Here is a 22,289-nt window from a genome sequence, read left to right on the forward strand (position 1 = left end):
AGTGTCCGAGATCATCCAATCTCCAGTTCCTCACCTCCCCAATGATCTCCAACTTCCCCCACCCTCCCCCTGTGATCACCCCACCATCCAACCTCCAAGGATCCCGATCTCTCCCTGACCCCCCATCCAACCTCCAAAGATTCCAATCTCTCCCCGACCCCCCATCCAACCCCCAAAGATTCCAATCTCTCCCCGACCCCCCATCCAACCCCCAAAGATTCCAATCTCTCCCCGACCCCCCCCATCCAACCTCCAAGGATCCCGATCTCTCCCTGACCCCCCATCCAACCCCCAAAGATTCCAATCTCTCCCTGACTCCTCCATCCAAACCCCAAAGATTCCAATCTCTCCCCGACTCCTCCATCCAACCCCCAAAGATTCCAATCTCTCCCCGACCCCCCCATCCAACCCCCAAATATTCCAATCTCTCCCCGACCCCCCCATCCAACCCCCAAAGATTCCAATCTCTCCCTGACCCCCCATCCAACCCCCAAAGATTCCAATCTCTCCCCGACCCCCCATCCAACCCCCAAAGATTCCAATCTCTCCCCGACCCCCCCATCCAACCCCCAAACATTCCAATCTCTCCCTGACTCCTCCATCCAACCCCCAAAGATTCCAATCTCTCCCTGACCCCCCATCCAAACCCCAAAGATTCCAATCTCTCCCTGACTCCTCCATCCAAACCCCAAAGATTCCAATCTCTCCCTGACTCCTCCATCCAAACCCCAAAGATTCCAATCTCTCCCCGACTCCTCCATCCAACCCCCAAAGATTCCAATCTCTCCCCGACCCCCCATCCAACCCCCAAAGATTCCAATCTCTCCCCGACCCCCCATCCAAACCCCAAAGATTCCAATCTCTCCCCAACCCCCCATCCAACCCCCAAAGATACTGATCTCTCCCCGACCCCCCATCCAACCCCCAAAGATTCCAATCTCTCCCTGACTCCTTCATCCAACCCCCAAAGAATCCAATCTCTCCCCGACTCCACCATCCAAACTCTGACTTACCTTCCATCCGCTCCCTGGCTGCTTTTCCGCCCAACAGATACCCAGCCTGTCAATCAAGCTGGCTATCGGGCGGGAAACCGTTCAAAAATTTTTAAAGTGGGTCCTACCGTTAAATTCAGTAAGGCCTGTGGGAAACCCTCACTTTTGGGATTCCCGTACTCAAAACCACGCCCCTGCTCTCTTCCTGGCTCCAGGTTAATATCCGGGCCCTAGTCTGTATTTCCTTAGCTGTTGAAATTTGCTTGTCTTCATCCTATGCCTAAAAGGTAGCCAGCTCTTACACTTCAAACTACCAGCCTGTTGCCCTTACATTGGTACTTTCTAAAGCCATGGAAGCTGCTGTTAATTCTTGAACTATCCATCCCTTGAAGGTTCTGGATAATCCATGATCAGCACTATAGTTTTTAGCATGGTTGTCCACTAGTAATCTTGTTCCCAGTGTTACGCACCTCTGGAACTCTGCTCTTGAACATTTTGATGAATCATCTGCCACTGCCTTGAACATCTCCAAATCCTTTGACAGGATCTATCACTGTATGCTCCTAACCAAGTTACCATCACATGGCCTCTTACCAAATCATCTTATCTGTGATATAATTGTTGACATTCTTGGACTCTTTCCATTAATTCAAGGGTCTCACAGGGTCTGCATACAGGATCTGCCCTTTTCAAAGCAATGGCCTCTTCCACCCATCATCCAACCTTAATCCAAAATCCACTCTTTTGCCGATGATTCCACTCTACATTCATTAACTCCATCATATTGAACAATCTCAGTGCTTACAACCTTCAATCTCTTGCAATTCAGTGATTGAATCACTGTATCTTAATCTCATCCATACCCTTCAGTAAGGCAATGAAAATCTTGTTCCTTTCAATTCTTCGAAGACATAGTTTATTCATGCCTCTTGCAAATTTAAACAACCACTATCACTCCTTACTCCTTCTTTGTCTATCAACATTACTGGCCTCACTAGCTCCACTGGCCTCAGATGGAATTCTCAGAACACCTCCATTGCAAAGCTGGCTCCAGAAATACATTTGTTTTTTTGTGATAAGCACGTCTCTTTGTCTCAGCAGCACTTAATTTCATATATAGTCCAAGTACATAGAATATTGCTGCTATACCTGTGGAAAGTTCTCCTAGTAGTTCTGTTGCACTCACAGGACACATTTCAAGAAAAATGGGTGCTGTTAATCCTCCACTGTGTGCTCAGTTCCCAGGGGGAAAGGAAAGGTGATCCGTGATGCTGGGTCTCCATCCTTTTGTGTTCCCTTGAGACTTCTAGGGCTACCCCTAAGAGATAGGAGTGGAGTGCCTGTGCCTACAACAGGGACATGCATGGTAATGGAATGGAAATAATGGAGAGGACCTAATGGTACTCCTGCCTCATTCTCCTCTGGGAACATTGGCTGGGCACATATTTGGAAAGGTGCCCAAAGAAGTTGGTGGTAACGCTTGCACCTGGCACACCCTCAGGATCGAAGAGGGGCAAGGCATGGAAACATAGAAACATAGAAAATAGGAGCAGCAGTAGGCCATTCGGCCCTTCGAGCCTGCTCCGCCATTCAATATGATCATGGCTGATCCTCTATCTCAATACCATATTCCCTCTCTCTTTTGTGTCTAGTAATTTATCTAGCTCCTTCTTAAATATATTCAGTGACTTGGCCTCCACAGCCTTCTGTGGTAGAGAATTCCACCCTCTGAGTGAAGAAATTTCTCCTCACTTTAGTCCTAAATGTCCTACCCTGTATCCTGAGACTGTGACCCCCTTGTTCTAGACCTGCCCCCCCAGCCAGGGAAAACATTTTCCCTGCATCCAGTCTGTCTAGCCCTGTCTGAATTTTATACGTTTCAATAAGATCCTCTCTCATTCTTCTAAACTCGAGTGAATACAGGCTGAGTCGACCCAACCTCTCCTCATACGACAGTCCTGCCATCCCAGGAATCAGTCTGGTGAACCTTCGCTGCACTCCCTCCATGGCAAGTATATCCTTTCTTAGATAAGGAGACCAAAACTGCACATAATATTCCAGGTGTGGTCTCACCAAGGCCCTGTATAACTGCAGTAAGACATCCTTGCTCCTGTATTCAAATCCTCTTGCAATGAAGGCCAATATATCATTTGCCTTCCTAACTGCTTGCTGCACTTGCATATTTGCTTTCAGTGACTGGTGTACAAGGGCACCCAGGTCCCTTTGTACATCAACATTTCACAATCTATCACCATTTAAATAATATTCTGCCTTTCTGTTTTTCCTTCCAAAGTGGATAACTTCACATTTATCCACATTATACTGCATCTGCCATGTATTTGCCCACTCAGTCAACTTGTCTAAATCGCCTTGGAGCCTCTTTGCATCCTCCTCACAACTCACGATCCCACCTAGTTTTGAGTCATCAGCAAACTTGGAAATATTACATTTGGTTCCCTCATCCAAATCATTGATATATATTGTGAATAGCTGGGGCCCAAGTACTGATCCCTGCGGTACCCCACTAGTCACTGCCTGTCACCCAAAAAAGACCCATTTATTCCTACTCTCTGTTTCCTGGCTGTTAACCAATTTTCAATCCATGCCAGTATATTACCACCAATCCCATGTGCTTTAATTTTGCACACTAATCTCTTAGGTGGGATTTTATCAAAGGCCTTCTGAAAATCCAAATAGACCACATCCACTGGTTCTCCCTTATCTATTCTACCAGCTACATCCTCAAAAAACTCCTGTAGTTTTGTCAAACATGATTTCCCTTTCATAAATCCATGTTGACTTTGTCTAATCCCATTGGTATTTTCTAAGTGTCCTGTTATCACATCCTTTATAATAGACTCTAGCATTTTGCCTACTACTGATGTTAGGCTAACTGGTCTGTAGTTCCCTGTTTTCTCTCTCCCTCCCTTTTTAAATAGTGGAGTTACATTTGCCACCCTCCAATCTACAGGAACTGTTCCATAATCTATAGAATTTTGGAAGATAACAACTAATGAATCCACTATTTCCATGGCTACCTCTTTCAGTACTCTGGGATACAGATTATCAGGCCCTGCGGATTTATTGGCTTTCAGTCCCATTAATTTCTCCAGCATTATTTTTTTACTAATACTAATTTCCTTTAATTCCTCCTTCTCACTAGTCCCTTGGTTCCCCAGCATTTCTGGGAAGTTATTTGTGTCCTCTTCCGTGAAGACAGAATCAAAGTATTTGTTTAATTGCTCTGCCATTTCCCTGTTCCCCATTATAAATTCTCCCGTTTCTGACTGTAAGGGACCTACATTTGTCTTCACTAATCTTTTTCTTTTTACATACTTGTAGGAGCTTTTACAGTCCACTTTTATGTTCCTTGCAAGTTTATTCTCATACTCTATTTTTCCCCTCTTATTTAATCTCTTGGTCCTTTTTTGCTGAATTCTAAACTGCTCCCAATCCTCAGGCTTGCTACTTTTTCTGGCAACTTTATATGACTCCTCTTTGGATCTGATACTATCCTTAATTTCTTTTGTTAGTCATGGTTGGGCCGCATTTCGTTTTGTGTTTTTGTGCCAGAAAGGAATGTATAATTGTTGCAATTCATGCATTCGTTCCTTAAATGTTAGCCATTTCCTATCCACCAGGCAGCAAGTATCTGAAAAGGTAAGTGACCACGATGGCCTTCTGAAGCAACGCAGGGTTGGATGCTGTTCTCTGATCTGAAGTGACATAAAGAGCATTTGATTTCATGAACTATGCATAAAATTTTAATGTATCTGGAGCAAACAGTGAAGACCTCAAGATATTATTAGCTGAGAATCTTAAAACACATTCAGAAATTTCAGTAACACTATACATTTCACTGGATTTGTCTGTTGGTGGATGGAAAGGCCTTTTTGCTGCAGATAAATTCTCACGTTTTCAACTTTAAGTATCTTTTGTTACTGTCAGTAGGTCCTCTATTTTATTCATTTTAATATTTAATGGTAATAATGGTCTTATAATATGATAAAAAAGGAATACTAGCAACAGGAAGGAAATAAAGATACATTCACCCAATGGATGGGAAAAAAATCATTATTATCATTTTAACAAATTCAAATGACATTCCCCACGAGGCAAGAGCTCCAACCAGGTTCTATGAGGGATATCATTCTCCCCTGTAGAAAAATGCAGGCCGCCAAAATTAAATGTTATTTTTAGTAAAACGTTAACTTTTTTCGCTCAACAGTTGTTCCAGTTTGGGTTTTTCCACAAATATTTCAGTCCATTGTGCCTAAAACACACTTTACTACTTGTATGTAATAACTTTGGCACAGGATGTATGCATTTGGTACCTGACTCAAGACTAGTTCAAATTAACATCTCTGTGCAAAGCGGAAGAAAGGGATAAACCATGTAACTATAGTTTAATGTCTCTTGTGGGCAAGCTTCCAGAGGCCATAATACTGGATAAAATTAATACATACCTAGAAAAACATGGGTTAATTAAGGACAACCAACATGGATTTGTAAAAGGCAAGTCATCCTGAAAATTTAATATTATTTTTTGAGGAAAAAACAGAGGGCATTAATAAGGGAAATGCAGTGGATGTTGTGTATATGGATTTTGAAAGGCATGTAACGTTTGTTGATAAAATTAAGGTACAATGTATTAAAGGGAGTGAGGCACCATGAAGTTGGTTAAAAGATTAGAAATAGAGATTAGTGCTTAATGTTTTGGACTGAAAGAATGCAGGGGTGCATGCTGGGACTATTGGTCTTCTCAATATAAATAAATGATCTGGACTTGGGGGCACAATGTAAAAAGTTGCAAATGACAACAAAATAGGAAGCATAGTTAACTGTGAAGAGAAACTTCAGGAGGATATAAACAGATTAATAGGTCGAGCAAGTTGATTTTGGATAAAACTTAATGCAGAAAAACGTGAGGTGATACATTTTTTGAGGAAGAATGAGAAGAGTACATGTTCACTAAATGGTAACACTTTAAAAGCAGTAAGGAGAAGAGAAACTGAGGGGTTCTTTAGAAGTGAGAGGATGAGTTGATAAAGCTGTTGGGGAAAGGGGCAGGACCATCAGATTAAGTGGATATATCTTTAAGAAAAAAGACACAGGCATGATGGGTTGAATGGCCTCCTTCTGTGCTGTAAAATTCTATGACATTCTGATCCATATGAGACCTCAGCACTGACCTTAGCGGAACAGCCACTTGCAAAGAGGAGAAGCCATAAATGGAGGAGTGACAATTGGAGAGAAAGTTTATAGAATCATAGAATGGTTACAGCATGGAAGGAAGCCATTCAGCCCATTGAGCCCGTGCTGGCTCATTGTAAGAACAATCCAGTTAGTCCCACTCCCCCGTTCTTTCTACACAGCCCTGCAATTTTTTTCCCTTCAAGTATTTATCCAGTTCCTTTTTGGAAGCCACGATTGAATGTACTTCCACCACCCTTTCAGGCAGCGCAGTCCCGATTGTAACCACTCGCTGCGTAAAAAACATTTTTCCTTATGTCGGCTTTGGTCCTTTTGCCAATCACCTTAAATCCATGTCCTCTGGTTCTCGACCCTTCCGCCAATGGGAACAGTTTCTCTTTATTTATTTTTATCTAAACCCTTCATGATTTTGAATACTTCCATCAAATCTCCTTATGTAGAAGATGTTTTTATGTTGGTAATTGGTTGAGAGGTTGGAGGCAGAAAGTAGCGATAAAGAGAACATACTCTGATTGCTGGTATTCCCCAGGGGTCTGTACTGGGGCCTCGGTTTTTCACCATATATATTAATGATGGATGAAGAAGTACTGTTGTATATCTAAGTTTGCAGGTGACACTAATTTAGGAGGCACAGTAAGTTGTGCAGATGAGAGAATGTGGTTACAAAAGTACATAGACAGATTAAGTAAGTGGGCAAAACTGTGGCAAATGACGTTCAATGTGGGGAACTGTGAGGTCATGCAGTTTAGATCCAAGAAAGACAGATCAGAATATTTTCTTAATGGTGAGAAATTAGGAACTATGGAGGAGCAGAGGGATTTGGGTGCCCAAGTACACAAATCACTAAAAGCTAATGCACAGGTACAAAAAGGCTAATGGAATATTGGCCTTTGTCTCAAGGGACCTGGAATACAAAGGGGAGGAAGTTATGCTTCAGTTGTACAGAGCCTTGGTCACATCCCACCTGGAATATTCAATTCAGTTTTGGGATTCACACGTCAGGAAGCATATACTTGCCTTGAGGAGGGTGTAGCGCACATTCACCAGAATGATATTGGGGCTTAAAGGGTTAAATTATGAGGACAGGTTGGATGCTGGGTCAATTGAAAATTTTAAGACAGAGATCAATAGATTTTTGTTAGGTAAGGGTATCAAGGCATATGGACCAAAGACGGATAAATAGAGTTGAGGTACAGATTAGCCATGATCTAATTGAACAGGATCGAGGAGCTGAATGGCCTACTCCTGTTCCTATGTTTTTATTATGATTTTTGTAATGTACAGGGCTTGGAGTATTGAAAATAATTCCCTGAGCTCTCCTTTAATTTTTAAAATCATAACTTTTCATAGTTTGATGACACTTCCACAATGTCTTTTAAATGGTGATCTTGTGAAAATAGAACCCAGAGCTTCTTTGGAGTTCTGATAAGCTGACGGTTCACTTAATAAGACAAGATTAAAAATGAGCACAAGGGCAACACAGTATTAAGAACATATAAAAGAGTAACATAACTTGCTAAGGCAAATTTCTCCAGGATAAAGTAGGAAGTGGTCCCCAAGGAGTCCCAGAGTGAACATAATGACAAGCCCCAAAATGGTGGGACCACATTATATTATGGTTTTAAGAGGACTTGTTTTGACATGGTGGGCTGAACGTTAACCCATGTTGCCACTGGTTTCCAAAAATGAATTGCATTACATTCAGTGAAATCTCTCAAAGATTTGTGCTGAATTAAAATAATTCCTTATACTGACAGAAATCATTTACAGAAGAGCTGGCAATTTCCAGTAATGAATTTCAGTGAGATTATGGAGTGGATTGAATCCAAGTCCAACACCCTCTTCCTCCTGTCACTCATAAAAATGTTTAGACGCAAGGTGCTGAACAACGATGTTTGTTTGGTGATTTCAGAAATGAAATTGCTGAATTTTATACACTCTTAAAATCACAGAATAATGGAAAATGCAATGATATGACAGAAGGTTATTTGTTCGACGAAAAGGTAATATATCATTTTGGGACTTGTGCAAAATCAGTGAGGTTTTACACATTTACGGCCTTTTTAATTACACTGGAACTGCTTTTTTTTTGTTTCAGCTTTTTTTTGTGATGGCTCCAGATATCTTTTCTATGGTTATTAGGATTAACAAATACCATTGCTGTAATAAGGTCCATAAAAAACTGTTCATATGTCACGATAAAGTGAAGATATGTTAAAACATACACAGCTAACCTAATGGATAAAGCAGGCACATTTATACTGTTAGATCTCCACCTACAGCCTATACTTTGAAATAATATGCAAGTGTCACTGATTTTCGGTGAGTCTCACTGTCTTAAAACAATTATTGCAACCTCAGTGAAATTATTCCAATTTACCCTTTACCAACATTTGCAAAGTTTGCACTATTGAATATGCAGTTCAGGTTACAAATGTTATTTTGATAGTAAATATAAATTTTAAAAAGGGTGCAATATCTAGCAGCTGCAATGCTAAGATAGCCCTACAACATCAATGTGGCAATTTTAGGATCTAACATTTAGAAAAACAATTTGCGGAGTGAGGATCAGGTCAGGGTTGGTTCACTGTGCTCAATAATCTCACTGAAATCCAATTCTGAGGCTAGGCAACTCTGAAATAATCAGTCTCTCCAACACAAAACAGAATGGAGGGCACAAACACCCTAATCATGGACCTGCTCTTCCAGTAAACATATTTCAAATCATATGCAAATTATTATGAATCCATCTTGAAATAGACAACAATTTATTGCAATTAAAGAAATTAAGCGATCTTAATCATTTCAATGATTCAGTAAAATATAATGGAACCATCTAAACTACAATGTTTGGAGGCTGTGAAAATAACACCCAGCCTGATTTTTTTTAACCCATCTCTGAATGCTTTGTGCCTGCAGATGACTCAACAACTTATGGTAAAAAGATAATGGCCTCGATATTAACCCGCCCATGACGGGTGGGAGATTGTTGGAGGGGAGTTAAAAATGAAAAATGGGGAATATAATGCCAACCCGCCGGGTATGCGCCTGTTGCTGTTTTTGCGCTGGCAGGGTTCGTGGTGTCCGAGTGTCCTGCCTTGGAGAAGCGGGACAATTCGTTAACATTTTTCAATTGGGCTCCCATAGTGCAGATTTAAATTTTACAGTTGCTGCATGGGTTTCCTAGGGCCTCTCTGGCCCCACTGCCACGACTGCCGACCTCCCCCCCCCACCAAGCCTCGATGCTTTTCTCTCCATGCCGCGATCGCTGCCGATCCCACCTCCCCCAATTGCCAGGGACCGACCCCAAGGGTCGCTGGTTGCTGTCTCCTGCTGCTGGATTTCCCGCCCAGCTGCCGGCTAGGCTGTCAATTTAACCAGCTGCCCGGCTGGAAACAGATGAAAAAGTGATAATGAGATCTGCCGTTAAATTCAGCAGGACCTCTGCGACCTGGTCTTGCCGCGTTCCTTGGCCGTTTCGGGCCTCCCCTGCCTTCCCGTAAATATCGCGACCAATACTTCTGATTCTATGGTAATTGAATCTCGCATTGGATTTCCTATATGTGGATATAGTGAAATTCAATTTGTTGTTCGCCTCAACTCCTTTTCCCTTGCTTTTGCCATGCCATGTGTTCGAATCAATTGTTTTGATGCGCATCAGAGAAATTAAAAAAACGATGCCTAACAAAAGGCGAAAGGTGTGACAGTTTAGGGATTTTTTTAATCGTTCATGGGATGTGGGCATCGCTGGCAAGGCCAGCATTTATTGCCCATCCCAAATTGCCCTTGAGAAGGTGGTGGTGAGCTGCCTTCTTGAACCGGTGCAGTCCGTGTGATGAAGGTTCTCTCACAGTGCAGTTAGGTAGGGGTGCCAGGATTTTGACCCAGCAATGATGAAGAAACGGTGATATATTTCCAAGTCAGGATGGTGTGTGATTTGGAGGGGAACGTGCAGGTGGTGGTGTTCCCATGCACCTGCTGGCCTTGTCCTTCTAGGTGGTAGAGGTTGCGGGTTTGGAAGGTGCTGTCAAAGAAGCCTTGGCGAGCTGCTGCAGTGCATCTTGTGAATACTATACACTACAGCCATGGCGCGCCGTGGTGGAGGGAGTGAATGTTTAGGGTGATGGATGGGGTGCCAATCAAGCGGGCTGTTTTGTCCTGGATGGTGTCGAGCTTCTTGACTGTTGTTGGAGCTGCACTCATGCAGGCAAGTGGAGAGTATTCCATCACACTCCTGACTTGTGCCTTGTAGATGGTGGAAAGGCTTTGGGGAGTCAGGAGGTGAGTCACTTGCCGCGGAATACCCAGCCTCTGACCTGCTCTTGTAGCCACAGTATTTATATGGCTTGTCCAGTTAAGTTTCTGGTCAATGGTGACGCCCAGGTTGTTGATGGTGGCGTATTCGGTTATGGTAATGCTGTTGAATGTCAAGGGGAGGTGGTTAGACTTTCTCTTGTTGGAGATGGTCATTGCCTGGCACTTGTGTGGCGCGAATGTTACTTGCCACTTATCAGCCCAGGCCTGGATGTTGTCCAGTCTTGCCGCATGCGGGCATGGACTGCTTCATTGTCTGAGGGGTTGCGAATGGAACTGAACACTGTGCGATCATCAGCAAACATCCCTACTTCTGACATTATGATGGAGGGAAGGTCATTGATGAAGCAGCTGAAGAAGGTTTGGGCCGAGGACACTGCCCTAAGGAACCCTTGCAACAATGTTCTGGAGCTGAGATGATTGGCCTCCAACAACTACGACCATCTTCCTTTGTGCTAGGTATGACTCCAGCCACTGGAGAGTTTTCCCCCGATTCCCATTGACTTCAATTTTACTAAGGCTCCTTGATGCCACATTCAGTCAAATACTGCCTTGATGTCAAGGGCAGTCACTCTCACCTCACCTCTGGAATTCAGCTCTTTTGTCCATGTTTGGACCAAGGCTGTAATGAGGTTTGATCATGACGGAACCCAAACTGAGCATCGGTGAGCAGGTTATTGGTGAGTAAGTGCCGCTTGATAGCACTGTCCCCAACACCTTTTATCACTTTGCTGATGATCAAAAGTAGTCTGATGGGGCGGTAATTGTCTGGATTGGATTTGTCCTGCTTTTTGTGGACATGACATACCTGGGCAATCTTCCAATTTGTCGGGTGGATATCAGTGTTGTAGCTTTTTTAAATTGTTCATGGGATGTGGTCATCGCTGGCAAGGCCAGCATTTATTACCCATCCCTAATTGCCCTTGAGAAGGTGGTGGTGAGCCACCTTCTTGAACCGCTGCAGTCCGTCTGGTGAAGGTTCTCCCACAGTGCTCTTAGGTAGGGAGTTCCAGGATTTTGACCCAGCGACGATGAAGGAACGGCGATGTATTTCCAAGTCAGGATGGTGTGTGACTTGGAGGGGAACGTGCAGGTGGTGTTGGTCCCATGTACCTGCTGCCCTTGTCCTTCTAGATGGTAGAGGTCGCGGGTTTGGGAGGTGCTATCGAAGAAGCCTTGGCAAGTTGCTGCAGTGCATCATGTGGATGGTACACACGGCTGCCATGATGCGCTGGTGGTGAAGGGAGTGAATGTTTAGGGTGGTGGATGGGGTGCCAATTAAGCGGGTTGCTTTGTCCTGGATGGTGTCCAGCTTGTTAAGTGTTGTTGGAGCTGCACTCATCCAGGCAAGTGGAGAGTATTCCATCACACTCCTGACTTGTGCCTTGTTGATGGTGGAAGGGCTTTGGGGAGTCAGGAGGTGAGTCACTCACCGCAGAATACCCAGCCTCTGACCTGCTTGTGTAGCCACAGTATTTACGTGGCTGGTCCAGTTAAGTTTCTGGTCAATGGTGACCCCCAGGATGTTGATGGTGGGGGATTCGGCGGGGGATTCTACTGGAACAGCTTGGCTAGAGGCATGGCTAGTTCTGGAGCACAAGTCTTCAGCACAACAGCCGGGATGTTGTCGGGGCCCATAGCCTTTGCTGTATCTAGTGCACTCAGCCGTCTCTTGATATCACGTGGAGTGAATCAAATTGGCTGGAGACTGGCTTCTGTGTTAATGAGGATATCGGGAGGAGGCTGAGATGAATCATCCACTCGGCACTTCTGGCTGAAGATGATTGCAAACGCTTCAGCCTTGCCTTTGCATTCATGAGCTGGGTTATGGATTGGAAATCTGGTCGCTTTACTCCTGCTAACTCAGCAGATGGTTTAACATGCCCTACATGCTTGCCTTTGTTCCAGTTGACTGTACATCTGGAGCTATAAGACTAGCCTGGTGTGTCTTGGCACACCTTTCCTTCAATTAAAGGAGAACTAGTACCTCAATGCTATTTATGTACAATCAATGCATCTTAAAGAGGCACTGCTTCCCTACTTTAAGCAACGCTTTCATGTTTCTTACTTTAGCTTGTATTAATTAAATCTGTCTTTATTAATCATCTAGAATGGTACCAGGGATGAGGGACTTCACTTATGTGGAGAGACTGGAGAAATTGGCGTTATTCTCCTTGGAAAAGGAGAATTTCCTTGCCCTCGCCTTAGGGCAAGGAAACCTCCTGCTGATTACCACCTACAGCCCTCCCTCAGCTGATGAATCAGTCCTCCTCCATGTTGAGCGCCACTTGGAGGAAGCACTGAGCGTAGCAAAATGTACTCTGGGTGGGGGACTTCAATGTCCATCACCAAGAGTGGCTCGGTAGCACCACTATTGACCGAGCTGGCCGAGTCCTGAAGGACATAGCTGCCAGAATGAGCCTGCGGCAGGTGGTGAGCGAACCAACACGAGGGAAAAACTTACTTGACCTCGTCCTCACCAATCTACCTGTCGCAAATGCATCTGTCCATGACAGTATTGGTAGGAGTGACCACCACACAGTCCTCGTGGAGATGAAGACCCGTCTTCGCACTGAGGACACCATCCAACGTGTTGTGTGGCACTACCACCGTGCTAAATGGGATAGATTCAGAACAGATCTAGCAGCTCAAAACTGGGCATCCATGAGGCGCTGTGGGCCATCAGCAGCAGCAGAATTGTATTCCAGCACAATCTGTAACCTCATGGCCCGGCATATTCCTCACTCTACCATTACCAACAAGCCAGGGGATCAACCCTGGTTCAATGAGGAGTGTAGAAGAGCATGCCAGGAGCAGCACCAGGTATACCTAAAAATGAGGTGCCAACCTGGAGAAGCTGCAACTCAGGACTACATGCATGCTAAACAGCGGAAGCAAAATGCTATAGACAGAGCTAAACGATTCCACAACCAACGGATCAGATCAAAGCTCTGCAGTCCTGCAACATCCAGAAGTGAATGGCGGTGGACAATTAAACAACTAACGGGAGGAGGAGGCTCTGCAAACATCCCCATCCTCAATGACGGCGGAGTCCAGCACGTGAGTGCAAAAGACAAGGCTGAAGCGTTTGCAACCATCTTCAGCCAGAAGTGCCGAGTGGATGATCCATCTCGGCCTCCTCCCGATATCCCCACCATCACGGAAGCCAGTCTTCGGCCAATTCGATTCACTCCACGTGATATCAAGAAACGGCTGAATGCACTGGATACAGCAAAGGCTATGGGCCCTGACAACATCCCAGCTGTAGTGCTGAAGGCTTGTGCTCCAGAACTAGCTGCGCCTCAAGCCAAGCTGTTCCAGTACAGCTACAACACTGGCATCTACCCGACAATGTGGAAAATTGCCCAGGTATGTCCTGTCCACAAAATGCAGGACAAATCCAATCCGGCCAATTACCGCCCCATCAGTCTACTCTCAATCATCAGCAAAGTGATGGAAGGTGTCGTCGACAGTGCTATCAAGCGGCACTTACTCACCAATAACCTGCTCACCGATACTCAGTTTGGGTTCCGCCAGGACCACTCGGCTCCAGACCTCATTACAGCCTTGGTCCAAACATGGACAAAAGAGCTGAATTCCAGAGGTGAGGTGAGAGTGACTGCCCTTGACATCAAGGCAGCATTTGACCGAGTGTGGCACCAAGGAGCCCTAGTAAAATTGAAGTCAATGGGAATCAGGGGGAAAACTCTCCAGTGGCTGGAGTCATACCTAGCACAAAGGAAGATGGTAGGGGTTGTTGGAGGCCAATCATTTCAGCCCCAGGACATTGCTGCAGGAGTTCCTCAGGGCAGTGTCCTAGGCCCAACCATCTTCAGCTGCTTCATCAATGACCTTCCCTCCATCATAAGGTCAGAAATGGGGATGTTCGCTGATGACTGCACAGTGTTCAGTTCCATTCGCAACCCCTCAAATAATGAAGCAGTCCGAGCCCGCATGCAGCAAGACCTGGACAACATCCAGGCCTGGGCTGATAAGTGGCAAGTAACATTCGCGCCAGATAAGTGCCAGGCAATGACCATCTCCAACAAGAGAGAGTCTAACCACCTCCCCTTGACATTCAACGGCATTACCATCGCCAAATCCCCCACCATCAACATCCTGGGGGTCACCATTGACCAGAAACTTAACTGGACCAGCCATATAATTACTGTGGCTATGAGAGCAGGTCAGAGGCTGGGTATTCTGCGGCGAGTGACTCACCTCCTGACTCCCCAAAGCCTTTCCACCATCTACAAGGCACAAGTCAGGAGTGTGATGGAATACTCTCCACTTGCTTGGATGAGTGCAGCTCCAACAACACTCAAGAAGCTCGACACCATCCAAGATAAAGCAGCCCGCTTGATTGGCACCCCATCCACCACCCTAAACATTCACTCCCTTCACCACCGGCGCACTGTGGCTGCAGTGTGTACCATCCACAGGATGCACTGCAGCAACTTGCCAAGGCTTCTTCGACAGCACCTCCCAAACCCGCGACCTCTACCATCTAGAAGGACAAGAGCAGCAGGCACATGGGACCAACACCACCTGCACGTTCCCCTCCAAGTCACACACCATCCCGACTTGGAAATATATCGCCGCTCCTTCATTGTCGCTGGGTCAAAATCCTGGAACTCCCTTCCTAACAGCAGTGTGGGAGAACCGTCACCACACGGACTGCAGCGGTTGAAGAAGGCGGCTCACCACCACCTTCTCGAGGGCAATTAGGGATGGGCAATAAAAGCTGGCCTCGCCAGCGACGCCCACATCCCGTGAACGAATAAAAAAAAGAACAAAGAAAGTTCAGAGGAGATTTGATGGAATTGTTCAAAATCATGAACGGTTTTGATAGAGTTCATAACCATCAGACCATAACAGATAGGAGCAGGAGTCGGCCATTCGGCCCCTCGAGCCTGCTCCGCCATTTAATGAGATCTTGGCTAATCTGATTTTTACCTCAACTTCACTTTCCCACCCTTTCCCCATATATGGAGAAACTGTTTCCAGTGGCAGAAGGGTCAGTAACCAGAGGACACAGATTTAAGGTGATTGGCAAAAGAACCAGAGGTGACATGAGGAAACATTTTTTATGCAGCGCAATTTTATGATCTGGAACGCACTGCCTGGAAAGGTGGTGGAAGAAGATTCAATCGTAACGTTCACAAGTTAATTGGATAAATACATGATGGGAAAAAAAATTCATGGCTATGGGGAAAGAGCAGGGGAGTGGGACTAATTGGATAGCTCTTTCATAGAGCCGGCACAGGCACAATGGGCTGAATGGCCTCCTCCTGTGCTGTACCATACTATGATACCATCTAGCTTCCCCAACAAAAACACAAAATTCCATATCTTGCATGATATGTGTGTTTGCTCCCAGCAAGGTCCCGTGAAAGAGAAAGACAGATAGAAAGAAAGAACATGTCCCAAAGCGGTTTACCTCCAATTAATGAGTTTGAAGTGTAGTCACTGTTGATACGTAGGGACATGCAGCAGCTGATTTTCACATTGCAAGTTTCCACAAACAGCAAATGAGATGAATGACTCGTTCATCTGTTCAGCTCAATAGGTGTCATGGTATTTGGTCGTGTTCTGTCCTATGGTGGAGGGAGATCATAGATTCATAGAATCATAGAAAGGTTACAGCACGGAAGGTGGCCATTCGGCCCATCGAGTCTGCGCCAGCTCTATGCACAAGCAATCCAGCTAGTCCCACTCCCCCTACACAGTGGACTCACGTTGATAAGTGTGATTGCTAATATTTGCTTTCCCAAGAGACCACAGTGCAATTTTAGATTTTTAAAATAAACTATACACTTTTGTTTTAATAGCCAAAAATGATTTTCTACCTTCAGTTTAGCTTGATTTCAAGTGTCATAAGATGAGCTATTGTGACCGTGAAAGCAAATTCTAATTATCTATTTGTGCTTGTCACAGGTACTTGTGCAGTCATACAATATCCATTTTTTTTTCCTGTAACATAAATTTTCTCAGCATGAGATTAATATTAAGTTAGAAAGATTTCAAAGTGTCACAGCGAGTAGGGTACAGGTTGAATTAGCTGAGAGTATGAAAGCCACAATTAGTCTTTAAACTACCCTATTATCATTTACAACTTTTGGTAAATTGTCACTGCAAAGATAGTTAAGTCATTACCAGCCATACAACTCTTTTAAAAATGTTTATGTTGATTACAATCACACTGAGCTAAAATATCAGGGAGCGTCATCCAGCGACTACACATCTTGGGAAACTATGCTCACAATTTCTCGAGATGTGTAGCCAATGGGCCAAGCTCCCTGCTGGTCACACGATCTTGGAACATCAGCCTTACAACAGTAACTTGTTTGATGGGAGAGGGTAAAGTAGAACCGGACCGAGCCGCCTTTGAGGTAGATTGCACGAAGCTGCTCAGTGCTCTGGTAATAGCTCTTAACATCGTTCTACGTTGATACTGTACCATCGGCAGAAGAGGCATGGCACTCCTACCACTGATGGCAAATTATTAGCATGAAGGAAATGAATTCTGAAGCTTAAACAACATCTGGGTCCCAATTTTTAATGGGCTTTGAGGTCAAAAGATATGTGTCTCTTCTTTCTGGTCGTCAAAGGGGGACCAGGGTAGAGTGCTACATTTAAAAAGGGTGGAATGAGTGGGCTCAGGCTGAGTGGGAGGTAAAAATAACAGTTTTTTGAAGTGGGAGCGCAACCCGGCTCCAACATGCCCACTTCCCGGTTTAACCCAGGCACGTTTGGATGCGTGCGCACATCCGAAACCTGGAAGAGCTGTCCCCACTTAATGACAGCGGGCAGATTGTTAAAGGGATAACATATCTCATTGAAATAGTTGAGGTGCTGAATTTTTTGTGGATTCTGAAGCTGAAATGAATTTAAGCTCACTTGTACGGGTTTCCCATGCCTTCAGATTCACGTCGGGTGAAAGCAGACGAGAAGGGCTGGATCTATAAGATGAGAGCATTTATTGCACTGCTTGTGGGCCAGGAGAAGCAGGAGTGCTTCATCCAGGCCCAGTAAGCTCACGTGGTGCGGTTGGACCCCCGCAATCGGCCAGCCCCCCCCCCCCCACTTACGATGGTAGACCTGTCCCCCGATGGTAGATCCCCTCCACCTCCGACCTCCGACTCGTCATGCGACTGCTGATCCAATCATCTCCCCACCCACGGCCTGTCAATCTGGCTGGCTGTCACGTGGGAAACTCGGAAGCAAAAATAACGACCTCGCAGATTGTGACGCACTCACTTGAATTCTGGGTTCTCCACGCGAACATCTAGCCACCTGCTGGGTTCCTGGCTCCGAGTAAAAACCATGCCCCTGGAGTCCCTGATTGAAAGCATCTCTCCCAGAGCCCATGAGTAAAGAAGTACCTTTAACGGTCTGGTGTGGAGCACAGAGTGTAGCTTATGTCGCAAATGTTTCACGCAGATTCCAACAACATGCAATGCCTGAATTCATTGTGAACATTGAGGGTAGATTATAACTATTGTCTGGCCGACTGGCACAGCTTGTCATGGGCTGGTTGCCCGACATGCGGCTCGGATCATTTTGAGGCCTGGGCTTCATTACCTGCGGATCCAACTGGCATCAAGGTAAATCCTTGTTGGGGGGGGGGGGGCGGGGGGGGGTCTGTGGAATGGGGGGAACCCGGAGCAGCAGCTGCCCAGATTATTTTTGACTGGAGGAGCACTCCGACTCCCCCTGGCCCCACAAAACCTACCTCATTGACTGGACCGTTAGGCAAAACTGGGCAGAGTGTACATGGCACACGCTCCACCGGGTTGTGTCCCAAGATGGCAATCGGGATCCTATGTATGTCATGCGATCCCAATTTCTACCTGGGCACTCTGGAGATGGCATAGGCCAGATAAAGGGCAAGAACGGATGGGTAAATTTTCCCCCGTCATTGTAGGGGTGTTACCACTTTGTTTCTGTCCAGCTGCACCAGTGAAAATCTCCGCCAATGTGTGTGAAATAAAACTGGCATATTTTTGGAGCTAATTGCTAAATGATTCCAAAAAGAATGAAACGCAAATACTTATTTACTTATTGATAAATAAACCAAAAGAAATTTAACTCTGAAACTCATCATCTGAATCCACCATTTGAATCCACCATCTTAGAAAGAAAATCACTTCAAAGATCTACTGTGTAGGCAAAGTGGGACATTTAGAACCTTGCATAGAAAGATGTTAAATTGAAATTCCTGAGAGGGGGAATATGGATTTCCCTAAAATACTTGTAGCACTTCAGACATATAATCAAGGCCATTCTGGTTTTGACAATAAACCGGGTAGAATGGAAGAATTCGATCCCATGTACCAAAGATGGAATTTGACTTATTTGTCACTATAAACCAATGGCTCTAATTATAGGAAGATGGAATCACAAAACACTAAAATACTGGTGAAAATCCCAGAATTCTATACATTAAAGACAAAATTTCACTTATTAGGGCCAACTTTAGCTATCAACGGAGAACAGGCGGAAAACAGACGCCCGCTGCCCACCCCTTCTTGATGGCTGGAGGCAAATTGAATGCCCACACCTCATTTCCATTCCACCGGCATCCCCCTGTAGCTCACTGTTCTGGGATGATAACTCCTGCTCCCCCTGGCTGCACTACAAAAGAAATTAGATATATCCTGGCCCATTGGTACATCAAAATTATAATTGGGGTCCTATGTAAGTCATGGGGCCCCAATTTGCATAACTTAAAGAGGCTCCCGCCTGATTCAGGGCCTTGTAAAGGTGCAATGGCCCTTGTAAAAGCCCTGGGCAAAATGGCGGTGAGTGGGATTAGAGCAGGAATGAGGCTGGAAGTGCACCACTCCGAGTTAAAATCGGGCCTATTTAGTCATTGTCTAATAGTGACACTGGATTCATCTGGAACATCTATGATGTCACCAATGTCCAAAAGAGTGGGATATTTGTCTCCCTATGTTACAATGACATTTTTGGGAACAGAATAATTCCTGCAGAGAGATTATAGCATAATTTGAATTTGTAATATAAAAGAGACCAACCAATAAGAAAGTGCGGAGAGTGAAGATTGCCCTGAAACCCCACCCCTCCTCCAACTCAAAAACAGCATTTGACAAAAATATTTTTCAGGGTGGGGGATAGGTTGTGGGGGAAAGGCATGTGTTATCCATGCTTTTGTCACCTCTAGACTTAACTTCTCCAATGTCTTTCTTACTATCTCCCATCCACTACCCCTGTCCTTACTGACCTGCATTAGCTTCAAGTCCCCTCTTACGTTCAGTTAAAATTCCTTGTTCTCATCTGCAAACCCTTCCACAGCCTTGCCTTACTCTAGCTCTGCATATTCCCCAGCCTTACATCCCATCCTGAAACTTTTGGTCCTCCTACTCTGGCCTTTTGCTCATTGCTTCCTCCGTTCATCTAATTATTGCTGGCAAAGCCTTCATTTAACACAGTCCCAAGTTCTGGAACTCCCTCCTTGAACTGTTCCACCTGTCCCTCCATTTTAAAAACCTGCTCAATACCCATCTTTTCAACCAAGCTTTCGGTCACTTCTTCTAACTCTCCCACCATGACTCAGCATCTGAAGGGATTCGCAAAATTTCACATGTTCCCCCCCCGAAGATTTATTGGAGTTATTAAAGAAACCGTGGTGTGACTGTGTTTTAAAAAATCCAGGGTCTTTCAAAATGGCTGCGGTCAGACACATGGCCTAAAAGCCTGCAGCATTCTCTAACAGCTTGGCAGGCTTCGTGTTTCAGACAGGTTTCTTTGAACAATGCAGTTGCATTCAAGCGCTGAGGCAAGCCATCAACATTGCCGGCCTACACATCAAAATTCGAGCAGGAGAAATCCCAGGACAAAAGGAGAACCATCAAGGAACATTCGGAACAATGGAAAACAGTTATGGAACAGATCAGTACAGGAAACGGCCATTTATGTAAATGGGCCAGAGATCGGGACCCCTTTTGTTTTACGTTTTCAGCCCAAATCGGACAATGGAGCAAACTGATGAGGCGCGAAAATAACCTGTTACCCGGAGGGTATCTCTCTCTCTCTCTTCTCTTCGCCTCTTGGCCCGGTCCTGTCTGCTTGCTAGCAACTAAGAAGGAAGGCCATCCAGTAAACCTCGCAACCACATGTCGACGGCAGCAGCAGGGCACAAAGGGGCCAGGCCTTTCATCTGTTTCACCGGTGAGCATTAATTTTCTGGCCGCCACAAGACAACCTAGCTAGGTATAAGGGTGGGGGTTAAAGGGGTATTGCTAAAATTGTGATTTTAGAATTTTCCCTCGATGTGTCCATTTCTTCCACCCCGTTAAGTGTAAGACTGTATTGCATCCATAGCGATTTTCTTTTTATCTTCTGTATAATACTGTTTACCTTGTAGTTTTAGTTTTCTTATTAATAAACATTGGTTTTCCTTGTACCAATCCACTGGTCTGTTCGTCTGTCTTTGTTACCACTCGATAAGTCCTCAGCTCAGAATCAGGAAGGGGAAAGCGATTCGCAACCGCACAGCAGGCAGGGCAGCTCAGGAAAACATAACTGGCTGACCTATTATAAGCCCGAGAAACAGTAAAAACCCCTTTCACATCCATTCCTTTATTCCTTTTATCTATCTTATTTTTGTTCCCCATCACCCCATAAAGTGCCTTGCAATGTTTTCTACATTGAAGACATTATAACTGTTGCTGTTAGTGGATGGAGGTACCTTGCCGCACATTTAAAATTTTTCACACGTCTTCAAAAGTACTTATTCACCTTTACACAATAATGGGGCAGAAATTGCTCGGAGTGGTGAACCACTAACCCACTAACATACCGCGATCTTTTCTTCAGGCACTTCCTCGAATAGGAAACGGAGAAGAGCCCGGTGTCAGTTCAAGTGAAGGTAGGACCTATGGGAGAAGTGAGAGGATCGATCTCTCCCCTCAAACAATCAGATCGCAGCATTTTTGACAAGCTGCGTTAATTGTCTCTGCAGGCTTGGAGCATGAAAACCAGGAAGTGAAAGGTACATTAAAATCATTGTAAAAAAAGTTATTGTCAGCGAAGAAAAGAGAGGGTAAGAAATAATTGAATTAAATAAAAGAGACAGAAGGGAAAAGTAAAAATAAATGTTTTAATTTAAAAACTTTTATTTATGACCAAAAACTATTAAAATAAGGAGTAATAAGACTCCACATTTTTAAAAAGTTAATTTCTATTTGTTTGGCAGTCATTACGACTTACAAACTTAGTTTAGACCTGGTGTATTTAAGCGTACCTGTTTTATGGAGATATGAGTTACTTTCCAGCTGGGCAGATAAGCAAGTTGGCCCTGCTTCAATGATTTCCTTGATTGCAATGGGCGATATCCCTTTAATTTGAAGCTGTCATATCGCCAGTGAACCAGGAAGCGCAAGATCCGGATTTCCACGTTTCACTGAGCATGTGCGAACGTCGGAACTTGCTCCTCCATTTCACCACTAACAACGGTGAGCGCTATTGAGCTCACCATTATTTTGCAAGCAATTTCTGCCCCAATATTTATCTAAATATATTATAATAGTAATAGCAAAATTCCTCCTGCATGAAATCAGGCTACATAAAACACACTGTTACATAAAATCTTAATAACTTCGGAATTTTGCTTTTCTAATGCACACATAAATTGACCTCATCCAATTTTCAACCATAAAGTACTGAGATTTCTGATCGAATAATAATTTTAAAACAATTCTAAATTGGGCATAGATTATCTTGGTCATGTTAAAAGAACAGTTA

At 44.6% G+C, this 22,289-nt stretch overlaps 1 long non-coding RNA gene across 2 annotated transcripts in view; it reads right to left on the reverse strand.

Moving 5' to 3' along the window:
* Window positions 1–21,855, reverse strand: part of LOC137322554 (uncharacterized) — a 43,821-nt gene extending 21,966 nt beyond the window's left edge. For both annotated transcript variants that reach the window (XR_010963172.1, XR_010963171.1), the window contains exons 1-2: window positions 21,790–21,855; window positions 15,961–16,117 (exon numbers count right to left, since the gene is read on the reverse strand). This is a non-coding gene — a long non-coding RNA (uncharacterized lncRNA). The remainder of the gene's footprint in view (window positions 1–15,960; window positions 16,118–21,789) is intronic.
* Window positions 21,856–22,289: the final 434 nt, after the last annotated feature.

This window comes from Heptranchias perlo, chromosome 6 (assembly GCF_035084215.1).
Source record: "Heptranchias perlo isolate sHepPer1 chromosome 6, sHepPer1.hap1, whole genome shotgun sequence".
Taxonomy (NCBI): Eukaryota; Metazoa; Chordata; class Chondrichthyes; order Hexanchiformes; family Hexanchidae; genus Heptranchias; species Heptranchias perlo.